Raw genomic sequence first — 12,398 nt, 5'->3', positions numbered from 1 at the left:
GGAATTTCTGCTGGTGACAATTTTTTTAGAAATAATCTGGGGCTAGAAAAGCTGTTTCACTAGTGCTGCAAAGGTTTCAGAGTGGTAGCCGTGTTAGTCTGTATCAGAGGAGTACTTGTGGCACCTTAGAAACTAAAAAATTTATCTGGGCATAAACTTTCGTGGGCTAAAACCCACTTCATCGAATGCATGCAGTGGAAAATACAGTAGGAAGATATATATGCACAGAGAACGTGAAACAATGGGTGTCACCATACCAGCTCTAAAGAGACCAATCAATTAAGGTGGGTTATGATCAGCAGGAGAAAAAAAACCTTTTGTAGTGGACACTGCTCCAGATGAGGCCTCACCAATGTCGAATAGAGGGGAACGATCACGTCCCCCGATCTGCTGGCAATGCCCCTACTTATATTGCCCAAAATGGCATTAGCCTTCTTGGCAACAAGGACACATTGTTGACTCATATCCAGCTTCTCATCCACTGTAACCCCTTAGTCCTTTTCTGCAGAACTGCTGCCTAGCCATTCGGTCCCTAGTCTGTAGCGGTGCATGGGAGTCTTCCGTCCTAAGTGCAGGACTCTGCACTTGTCCTTGTTGAACCTCATCAGATTTCTTTTGGCCCAATCCTCTAATTTGTCTAGGTCCTTCTGTATCCTATCCCTACCCTCCAGTGTATCTACCACTCCTCCCAGTTTAGTGTCATCTGCAAACTTGCTGAGGGTGCAATCCACTCCATCCTCCAGATCGTTAATGAAGATATTGAACAAAACCGGCCCCAGGACCGACCCTTTGGGCACTCCGCTTGACACCGGCTGCCAACTAGATATGGAGCCATTGATCACTACTTGTTGAACCCAGCTTTCTATCCACCTTATAGACCATTCATCCAGCCCATACTTCTTTAACTTGCTGGCAAGAATACTGTGGGAGACTGTATCAAAAGCTTTGCTAAAGTCAAGGAATAACACGTCCACTGCTTTCCCCTCATCCACAGAGCCAGTTATCTCGTCGTAGAAGGCAGTTAGATTAGTCAGGCATCACTTGCCCTTGGTGAAAGCATGCTGACTGTTCCTGATCATTTTCCTCTCCTCTGAGTGCTTCAGATTGATTCCTTGAGGACCTGCTCCATGATTTTTCCAGGGACTGAGGTGAGGCTGACTGGCCTATAGTTCCCAGGATCCTCCTTCTTCCCATTTTTAAAGATGGGCACTACATTAGCCTTTTTCCAGTTGTCCGGGACCTCCCCCGATTGCCATGAGTTTTCAAAGATAATGGCCAATGGCTCTGCAATTACATCTGCCAACTCCTTTAGCACTCTTGGATGCAGAGCATCCGGCCCCATGGTCTTGTGCTCGTCCAGCTTTTCTAAATAGTCCTGAACTGCTTCTTTCTCCACAGAGGGTTGGTCACCTTCTCCCCATGTTGTGCTGCCCAATGCAGTAGTCTAGGAGCTGACCTTGTTCATGAAGACAGAGGCAGAAAGTTCTTAAATTAAAAGTTGTTTTGAAAATGTAACAGACCTTCATGTATTAAGATGAGCACTATTTTTTGAATCATGTGCCTTAAACTTTTTCTAAGAACTGATCATATCATATACTAATAGGTTCTCAGTCTTGGTGTTGCAAAAAGGTTTCAGGTAATCCTTGAATCATGAGCACCTTCCCTTTTTATGGCTGGATAGGAAGAATAAATTCTAAAAATATTGTTTTTTGCTGTAGTAAGATGGAGTCACAGTATTGAAAAGATTAAGAACCACTGTCCCAGTGGAACCCCTTTTTGTAAGTGTTAAAGGAGCCCTTGCAGTATACAGCTGCTCAAACTGGAAAATTCAAGATCTCACTATTACTGAATCTTTAGTGCTAGGAATAATTCAAATTTCATTTGCAAAGATAATTCATCCTCTACTATGATCCTCAACCCATTCTAATGCTTTGTGAAAATTGGGCTTTATCGCCTTTTGTTAGGGCTGTGAATCACTCTGTATGCCACTAGATTAATTTTATTTCCCAGGATGATAATCCTACTGCTAAAATACATCTGGAAGCTGTAGCTCGCTCCTTTTCCAATTCATTTTTCCTTGGTCGTCCCACAACTTCTTTATCAAACTCACTTTCTGGACCCAGCAGTCATTGGATTGTGGTACATCAGGGTGCAGACAATGATTCTAGTGTAGATTAAAGTTAAGAGTTGGAAACATATGTTAATTTTCATATTTTATTTGAAATTCATTATAAAATGTATCTAATAAATTACGAGACAAATATATTCATGAATTATCCACCAAAACTGTCAAGGCTGATTCCCCACTCTGGCACTTAGAGTGCAGAATGAGGGGGCCTGCAAGGATTTTAAAATTAATACTGTCCACTCCAGGCTTGTATTAAACTCCCAAGGTTACAGTTTTTCTCTGACTTTGGCTTGGTAAATGCTGCCACTATCCAAATGCAAACGCCTTTTCAGATCCCAGGAAGGCACATTTGGGAATTCCTTTGTGTGGGGTACCTTCAAGCCCTTTAACACCCCTCCGCGGAAGAGCTGAGAAAGAAAACAAATGAAATTAGCTGTGGCCACCAGCTAATTAAACAACATATGCACAAACCACTTAGGACATCAAAAATCCAATCCTGTTCTTAAAAAAGGTAAATTTTATTAAAAACAAAAAGAAAGAAAATACATCTGGAATTTAGGCTTTTGCTAGATTTTAAAAGAGCAATTCCAAAAATCAAGTACCCAAAATAGCTTTCTTGGGGGTTCAGATTACAGGTTACAAGCAAACAAAAGCATCTGGGGTTAGCACAGAGGAGTTCACAAACCTTACAGAAAATAAAAGAAATAAACCTAATCGCATCTTCCTAGACATTTCCTAATTTATATACATATTTGGGTAGTTCTTGATATAATCTGATGATTTCCATACTTGCCATACCTTACATACAGCGTAGTAAGAGCCCTGACTTTGCTCTGTTCCCCTCTCTCCGGAGAACAACCACAGAACACAAAGGGAAAGCTTTTTTCCCTATTTTAAAAAGTTCTAGCCTTCCCACTGGCTCTTTTGGTCAGGTGCCCACTCCCTTTTCTTTATCTGGGGGACTTTTTAACCCTTTACAGGTAAAGCAAGCAGCCACCAAGAGGGACTTTATAGCAAACTGGCTAGCTGGGTGTCCATAAAAGGGAGCTCCCCTCCCCCACATTTATCACACAAAGCTTTATATCTGTATGAATATTAACAAAAAGTTAAATAATTTATTTTAAATATATTCTGAAATTTGTCTAATAAATTATTTGAGAAATATTATCCGGCTTCACACATAAGCATCTCAGATGGTTTAATCTCATTTGAAGTTGAGGGATTTCCTGGTACTTGAGTTTAAAGAAAATACTTTTGTGAGGCTTATTTATAGATTCTCCTAATTTAAATGAGGCATTTACTAGAAAAAGGAGGCTACACTGGGTTCTCTTATTCTATAGGAGACTGGCATCCTATATTATTTTTATTTTTTATTTGTATTGCACCAGCGCTTAGAGGTCTCACTCATGAACCAAAGCCCTGTTGTGCTAGATCAGGGATCTCAAACTCAAATCACCACGAGGGCCACATGAGGACTAGTACATCACTAACACCTTTCCATAGGAAGATACAAAAGCGCCCCCACTGCCCCCAGTCCTGCCCCTACACCACCCCTTCCATGAGGCCCCACCCTGCCCTGCCTCTTCCCACCCCTTCCCCGCCCCCATTCCAACTCCTTCCCCAAAGTCCCTGCCCCAACTCCGCCCCTCCCTACCCCTATTCCAACCCCCTGCCCAAATCCCGGCCCCAGCCCCGCCTCTTCCCCTGAGTGTGCTGTGTCCCCCGCTCCTCCCCCCTCCATCATGGAAAGTCCTTAGCGCCGCCAAACAGCTGAGGTAGGTGGAGGAGCAGGGATGCAGCACGCTCAGGGGGGCGGGCGCAGGAGGGGGGCTGGGACGGGGGGTGAGGGGAGCTATGGCGGGCTGCAGGAAATAATTCTGTGGGCCGCATGTGGGAGACCCCTGTGCTAGATACTATACAATTGCATAACAGAAAGATAGTTCCTTCCCAAAGGAGCTTGCAATTCAAGTATAAGAGGAGACAACGTGATTACAGACAAACCAGGGAGCGTAATTAGACAATATTGGTCAGTATGATAAGCGGTGGGTCTTATCAAACCAGCCGCCATCCTATATACAATTGCTTTAAAACAAATCATTCTCCTTTTGTGACATGAAAACCCTGGTAACTTCCAGCATTTCCTTTTTCTCTCCCTATCAGTTGAACAGAGCTGTCAGCGACAGTTCAGCCTGATTTTAGCACATCTTTAAGATGAATTTGGAAAAGACATGTATTTACTTTCTTTGCATGTAGAATTATTACATGATTTATATGTACAATTAATATTGATGTAAAATTTCCCTTCCCAAGCAGTAGAGTGTAGATTTACATTTATGAAACAAAAGCCCACCCTAGCTATAGTGTTTGCTTGTAATTTCTTGCCATCTCCCTCTAAATAGTCAAGCCATTCTTTACCTCATTTTGGAAATACATAATCAAAATAAAAATAACGAGGAGTCCTTGTGGCACCTTAGAGACTAATACATTTATTTGGGCATACGTTTTCGTGAGTTAGAACCCTATCAGAATAGGGGAGCCTACTGCCCATCTGAATTGTGTTTCTTTGTGCCTTAAAGAAGTGAGCATGCCCTTATGGAGGCTCTTCACCCTGGGATTTGAGTGGAGCAGGCATTCTGACCCCTTGCCTGACTGAATGAGAGTCAGAGGAGCAGATTGACAGTTTGCAGGTTTGCAGCCTGTATAGTACACAACACCAGCAGGATTAGAGGGAGGCAGTGAAGGTGGCAATTTAGGAGGGGGCAAAGTAGAGAATGGAGGAGAAAGCAAAGCAGGAGAAAAAAATTAAATTTTCACCCTGTCCAGTACAATCTCCCTTCAGCAGCAGGCAATTTTCCATAAAACCTTGTCTGAAATGCTACAACTCTTATTATTTACTCTGTGTATATCTATGCTGCCCGTTATTTTAGTGTCTAGATTTTATCTACATCAGTCCAGGAAAACTTATCAGTTCCTTCAGGAAAGGGGTCAGTGTTCTCATACTGCTTTCCCCACTTCCATCCAGATCAAAAGTGCTTATTTGTGAGAAAAACGTTTAGGTACTTTACTACGCAGAGTTCACAGGTGGGGTCATTCCCCAACTGGTTTTTTTAAGGAAGTGATCCAGGACGCATTTCTGTAAGAGGCAAGATTTGGATTTAGCTTCATCTCTGGCAGTTGTGAAATCCATAACTAAGGGCCATATTCTGAGAGAACCTTATTCCTGCCCCGTGCACATTTGAACCTGGGCTTCATCAGTAATAACATTTTCTTCCATGGTGGGTTGCAGTGTGATAATCTCTGAGGAAGCGCCTCAAACTCAAAAACAGGGTGAATTCTGGCCCCCACTGATGTTCGTGGCAAAACTTACTTTCTCTTCAGTGCGACCAGAAGTTCACCCAAAGTCTTTTGCTATGAAATATAATCCCACTTACATTTTTCTTTTATACTGTGCATGATATGTCTGCTCTGTGATGAGGATTTCCCTGCAATTTGTGCAATTAGCATCTTCATGTCATATTTCCCATTTTCCATGACTTGTTTCTCTGTCTTCCTTGTTTTTGGTAGAAAAGGTAGACTCATGCCAGTCATGTCTGTAATATGCTTATAACATCTTGCAACCATTTATTAATTCTATAAACCATTTATAAATGGAACAATTATATAAAGTGTGACCAGTAGATACTCTACACTTTCTTATAGCATAAAGTAGTGAACAAGATGTTTTATGATACACTGAATATGTATTTCACTTTGTATTTTTTCTAATTTTATTGTAGTTATATTGCTTAATACACCTCTCTGCACCTTTTCCAATTCCAGTACATCCTTTTTCAGCTGGGGTGCCCAGAACTGCAAACAGTATTCAAGGTGTGGGTGTACCCTGGACTTGTATAGTGGCATTATGGCATTTTCTGCTATAATAGCTATCCCTTTCCAAATGGTTCCTAACATTCTGTTTGCTTTTTTACTACTGCTGCACATTGAGTGGATGTTTTCAGAGAACTATCCGTGATGATTCCAAGGTCTCTTTCTTGGGTGGTGAATATAGTGACCAGATAGCCTTCTTATAACTAAAGTATTTTAACAGTAGGAACAACGCATGTAGGGTTTGTCTACATAGCAAATTACTGCCTGGCAAACTGTGATGTGAATCTACAGCATGGGAACTTGACACATAGTAATATCCTGTGCGGACGCTGCTACAGCACAGTGAAAGTCCTGGAGTCTGGCTCAGCATACTACACTAAGTCCTCCATACATATGGGACTTTCGCCATCTTACATATGTAAGCTGGGGAATAGTCCCGCTATTGTGGGGAACTTTCCTGGCTTCTGCACTACCCCGGTGAAGTGGGCGAGCGAAAGGATCTGAGTCCTCGCTCCCACTTCCTTTACCCAGTGGCCTCCCTGCCCTTGAGCACTCCCCTTCCACTCTCCTGTCTGGAAGAGTCCTCGTAACCCCAACAAGGCTGGGTCTCGGATTCTTGGGGGGCTCGACCCCCAACCCTGCTGTGGTCACCGAGGACAGGGGCTAGGGTGTCCCCACTCTGGGGTACTCTCTCTGCACCGGGAACTTCTCTGACACTGACCATTACATACAAGTTAAAGCAAATACAAGTTATTTAATCAACAATTAATTTTAAAAAGAATAAGGAAAAATGGGAAAGGTTAAAGGGAACACATTGTCGAGGACTTGAACCCCAGACGGCACGGTTTGTTGTCTGACCGGAGCGAGACAGGCAACACCAGCAAGGTCCAAACTCAAAGCTCTTTATTGAAGAGTGCACACAACAATAGAGAGCAGCCCGTCTCCAAAGAGAACCAGCCAGCCTCTAAGTAAAACTCATAGGTTTATATAGACAGTTCCGTCGTGTCACAGATTTATTCATAAAGCAGCTCACCCCTCCCCTACATTAGTTAAAATCCTCTTTCTCTATATTCATGCACATCTACCCCCCTTATTGTAGATAACTTTTAGCAAATTGTAGTGCTTCACTAACTTTCTTATCGGTATGGGTGTCAACCAGGAGACAAGGAGTTAAAACAGACATAACACAAAAGCAGGGAGTGGAAAACAGCGCCTCTGTATCTCAAGGACTGTTCCCAGAACATCTGGTACAAAAATGCAGGAATGCAGGCCTCCCCTTTTTTCTCACTCTCTGTAACTTAAACAAATATTCCTTCATTCTACTTTCAGCAGCCTCTCTTAGCCTGACTTTGGTTCGGTTGGCATAACTGCCTCCTGTTTAGCTTTTCTCACTAACAACATCAACCCGCTCTGTGGCAGGGAACATCACAAACAGTGTCTCTGGAATGTCAGGGCAGTTCACAGTCTGTTCCTTGTAAGTCCCAGGCCACCTTCTCAGGCCTGGCTGTGCTGCAGGGATGCTGTGGGTTGGACACTTGCTCTGGTGGTGGCCACACACTCTCAGGCTCTAAGTGGTAGGACCCTTCTTCCCAGTGTCGCCCCTGCCCTGTCAGGGTTACGATCCAAGCCTGGCCTGCAGAGCCTCTGGCTGAGGCGTCTCCCTGTGCTGGGCCTGCTGCCCAGGGTCCCCCTCGCTCTCCCCAACTGCTCACCACACCCAGCTCCAGACCGCTCCAGCTCCAGCTCCACCACTCAGTCTCTGCACTGCTGCTGCTGCTGCTCTGCCTCCAGCTCCCCGGGCTGCTTCTTTGGCCCCTCTGGCTCTGGTTGCTGCAGCTCTGCTCCCAGGACAGGTCTGCTCTGCAGGCTGCTTCTGTGACTCTGCTCCCAGCACTGACCTGCTTCCTGGGCTGCTTTTCTGGCCCCTCTGGCTCTGGTTGCTGCAGCTCTCCTCCCAGGGCAAGTCTGCTCTCTCTGGGCTGTGCCTCTGGCTTTGGGGCTGCTGCTCTGCTCCCAGGACAGGGTCTGCTCTCTCTGGGCTGCTTTTCTGGTCCCTCTGGATCTGGCACAGCTCTGCTCCACAGCGCAGCTTGGGCCCCTGTTTCTCCTCAGCTCAGCCCCACTCTGTCTGACCCAGGCAAATCCAGCTCACACGGAGGACAGGACCTCCCTGGCCTCCTGACTCCCTGATTAGCCTGCTCGCCCTGTCATTCAGGCTGACCTGGAGCATTGGCCTCTCCCCATTGTTCCTGGGGACTATCAGTCTCAGGGTCCTGGTTTCCCATAGACCCTTCCCCCTTTTACTACTGGGAGCTAGCCAACCAAAACACCCCCACTGAATGTTAGTAAGGGGGCAACAGTCCCCTTATACATGCATGGTTTTCTTATCTATAGGCTTATCGCCCCCTGATGGTAGCTTAGGCAGGCCTTGCTTCTTCAGACACCTAGTGGATGTCTGTCTCAGTTTGCTTTCCCTGGACATCTGAACAGCTACCCCCTTCTTGAGAGGGAGTCCCTTTTTAAATTAATCATTTGTTCTTTTTCTAGTTCTCAAGCTTTGGTCCTGTTTGTCAAAACCTGCTCTGTAAATTGGCTGGGGCCAGGAAGTAGAATCTTCACAGCTCATAGTTCAGGCATTGTCTCTTAATACCTCTTAAATATTTACTAGGGAGTAGCTTATCTTGAGCCATTGCTTCCTTCTTGCTTGCTTTTCCTTGCAGCCTCCTATTAAACTAAATACCCCAATAACCAGGTCAACATGCAGGATTCACAAATTATTACACAGCAGTTCCACTTGTCACAATCCTTACCAGTAGGGTAAAGAAAAGAAAAGGGAACAGCCCAGAAAGGGCCTATTCAGTTGAACTTGTAAGAAACTCTTAGAAAATCAGAAATCCGAATAAAGAAAAGGAGTACTTGTGGCACCCTTAGAGACTAACCAATTTATTTGAGCATAAGCTTTCGTGAGCTACAGCTCACTTCATCGGATGCATACTGTGGAAACTGCAGAAGACATTATATACACAGAGACCATGAAACAATACCTCCTCCCACCCCACTCTCCTGCTGGTAATAGCTTATCTAAAGTGATCACTCTCCTTACAATGTGTATGATAATCAAGTTGGGCCATTTCCAGCACAAATCCAGGTTTTCTCACCCTCCGCCCTCCCCCGACAAACTCACTCTCCTGCTGGTAATAGCCCATCCAAAGTGACCACTCTCTTTACAATGTGTATGAAAATCAAGGTGGGCCATTTCCAGCACAAATCATACACATTGTAAGGAGAGTGGTCACTTTGGATAAGCTATTACCAGCAGGAGAGTGAGTTTGTGTGTGTGGTTTTTGGAAAAAAAAAGGGGGGGTGGTGAGAAAACCTGGATTTGTGCTGGAAATGGCCCACCTTGATTATCATACACATTGTAGGGATAGTGATCACTTTAGATAAGCTATTACCAGCAGGAGAGTGGGGGGGAGGAGGTATTGTTTCATGGTCTCTCTGTATATAATGTCTTCTGCAGTTTCCACAGTATGCATCCGATGAAGTGAGCTGTAGCTCACGAAAGCTTATGCTCAAATAAATTGGTTAGTCTCTAAGGTGCTGCAAGTACTCCTTTTCTTTTTGCGAATACAGACTAACACGGCTGTTACTCTGAAAGAACTCCGAATGTGATCATCATAATAATTTATCATTGCATAAAAAGATTGAGGTATTTTGGTTACTTCGATGTTTTTAAAACAATTTTTCACAATCTTGATTAAAACCCCTGGCTTCCCAGAATTACAAGCTGTGATAACAATCTAATGAATCACATATGTTGGCATCATTAGAGAGCTGTAAAGCTGATACTGTATCATATTATGTGTTTGTACCTAATTTTTCAGTGTCTGCTGTTTGCTGTTAAAATAGTAAGTGACTTTTTTTTTTCTTTAAAATAGCCTGGCCAGTGATTCAATAAGTAATCCATCAGTGCAATTAGGTAACAGCTGATTGTGGATATTTATAAATAGAATCCATTACATCAGCCACATAAAAGCAGGACTAGCGTCAGACAATTTTCCAGGTTAACAGATAATATTTCCAAAAGGGATAATGTGACCGTCTTTCCTCAGCATCCTGTTAACATCTTGCACCCATACTAATTACTCTTGGGGGAATTCTGCACCAAAAAATTAAAAATTCTGCATACAAAATTTTAAAATGCTGCATATTTTATTTGTCACAATAACACAATATAGTCAGGCCAGTTTCAATTATTTCAGTAATTTATTTCAAAATGGCTGTCGACATGTATGTCTGTAACAATACAGAGAACAAAAAAGATTCAGGAAATTTTTTTTTGACAAATAGATTCTTTACTAGAGATATTAATATAGAACTTTGACTAAAAATTCATTTAAACTACAATACAGAAACATGTTTCCTGCACCCCTCAGTAGCTACACAAAGGCTTTGGGAAGTCAGGTTTAATGGAGGAGCTGAGGGGGAAGGAAGTCATTGCTGGGAAGGAGCCTGGGAGTGAACTTGGAGGGTTGTTGGGTATGGATGAGAGAAGTATGGGACAGGGGTTTTTTTGCGGGGAGGGGGAAGGGATTGTTGGGGAGCCTCCCCCAGGCAGACCCTGGCTGACCTTTACCCTCTCCCACTCAGTCAGTCACATCTGCCCCATCCCCATGTGTCCCTGCACCCTCTTTCCCCATGTGTCCATGCCCTCCCCATTCAGCCACCCCTTCTCCCCCATCGTCTCATGTCCCTGCACCCCTCAGCAAGCGCTCCATATCCGTCCCCATGTGTCCCTGCAACCCCCTCCCTCGTTCCATGTGGCCCTGCACCCCTGCTCCCATTCAGCCACTGGCTCAATGCTGTCACCCCACTAGCTCCTGTGCCCCCACCCCAGTCTGTCTCCCCCCCACCAGCCCTTTTGAACCCCAGTCTATGTGACTCCCCTGAAGTCCCATGTGTCCCACTCTGTCCATGTCCCCCTACATATCCCGCTCCTCCTCACCTGATTCCACGGGTAGGGCGCTATGAGAAGTGCAGCCTCTCCTTCCCACTCTCTGCAGTTGACTGCTCTGGCCCTGGCTGCATGTTCTGGTGCCACAGCTGCCTGTGGTGCATGAAAGGTGTAATTTCTGCAGGGAAAAAGAATCTGCAGGGTCATGAATTCTGCACATATGCAGTGGCGCAGAATTCCTACAGGCATAACTAATGTCACTTGGAAATTATGAATACACAAATTGCTTGTGTCAAGAGAATGAAATCAGTCAAAAGATGCTCACTGCCCAAAAACTTCATCCTGCATTCCTTACACTGACAAAACTTCCATTGAGGATGGTCCCTTTAAGGAGGTCAGTATCCCTCCTCTTACTGATTTTGTCTCCAACCACTGCCATCTTCAAGGATACTAGGTGTGGTGGAAGTTACTGTCATAAATCTTCAAATTGTTGGGGCAGTGTCCTGATGGCTGCCATCTGTGACTAACCTAAGGGAAGGGGAAACAATCTGAATGAATTCAGTGGAAGGCATCCTAGAAGGAGAAGAAAATATTTAAAATTTTTAAAAAAGTAATGTATTGCCCCATAGTAACAATCATTTTACAACTATGACTGTGTGATTTCTTCTCCAGTATAGGTATATCCTTTGATGTAATTTAGATTTGACAAATATTCTCAGATTTAATTTCTGACCTACTTACCATTTGAAAAATAATTAACAGGTATTTAACTTATTGTTAAACAGTCTGATCTTGATTGTTTGAGGCATTTGTTCTTTCATATAATTATTTTTTTAGGTTACATTCCTAAGGCATCTGTTGTCTGATTCATCAGTGTGTAACCTATGTCATGTCTCTGCTTTTCTTTTGTAGGTTTATTTTCAGGGCTACCAAAATTAGATTAGAATAGAGAATACATTGTTGTGGATACACTTGCAAGTTTTCCACCTAAATTCACTATTAAAAAGCTTGATCCAAAGTTCATTGAAATTAATGGGAATTTTTCCATTGATTTCAATTGACTTGGATTTGGTTGTAAATCTTCATAACTAACTAACTCAGTTGATTCTTTGTATTCTACATAGGTAATGCGGTGTAATTTATGAATAATGCCAGTCACATTTTCTCCCTGTAAATTAAGGTACTATTTCCAATGTCAGCTCTGACTGGTTAATAATATCAGTTGAGTGAGTGATAAGAATTCAGAGCAACTTCAGTAGCCGGAACATTAATAACTGTCTGAAGAGAAGGAGAACTGAAATGATTTAAAGACTAACCCATTTAAAACCGGAAGCTGAATTCAGAAGTGACTTAGGAAAACAAGAATGTGTAATAATAATGAGTAGAACATACAGCTCTAACATTTCCGAAGAGGCAATTAAATAATGATTTGGAAAACATGGGCCGCTC

The 12,398-nt window shown here is 43.5% G+C and overlaps 1 long non-coding RNA gene across 1 annotated transcript; it reads right to left on the bottom strand.

Annotated features, from left to right (window-relative positions):
- Positions 1 to 2,200: 2,200 nt before the first annotated feature.
- LOC142070875 (uncharacterized) lies at positions 2,201 to 3,012 on the bottom strand. The gene is made up of 2 exons (XR_012666792.1): positions 2,927 to 3,012; positions 2,201 to 2,535 (listed from the first exon to the last, which is right to left on the bottom strand). It is a non-coding gene; the product is annotated as an uncharacterized LOC142070875 (long non-coding RNA).
- Between the last annotated feature and the right edge of the window lie 9,386 nt (positions 3,013 to 12,398).

The sequence above is a fragment of the Caretta caretta genome, chromosome 2 (genome assembly GCF_965140235.1).
Source record: "Caretta caretta isolate rCarCar2 chromosome 2, rCarCar1.hap1, whole genome shotgun sequence".
Classification (NCBI taxonomy): domain Eukaryota; kingdom Metazoa; phylum Chordata; order Testudines; family Cheloniidae; genus Caretta; species Caretta caretta.
The sequence above is the reverse complement of the archived record's forward strand: the minus strand, read 5'-3'. Positions and strand labels throughout refer to the sequence as shown.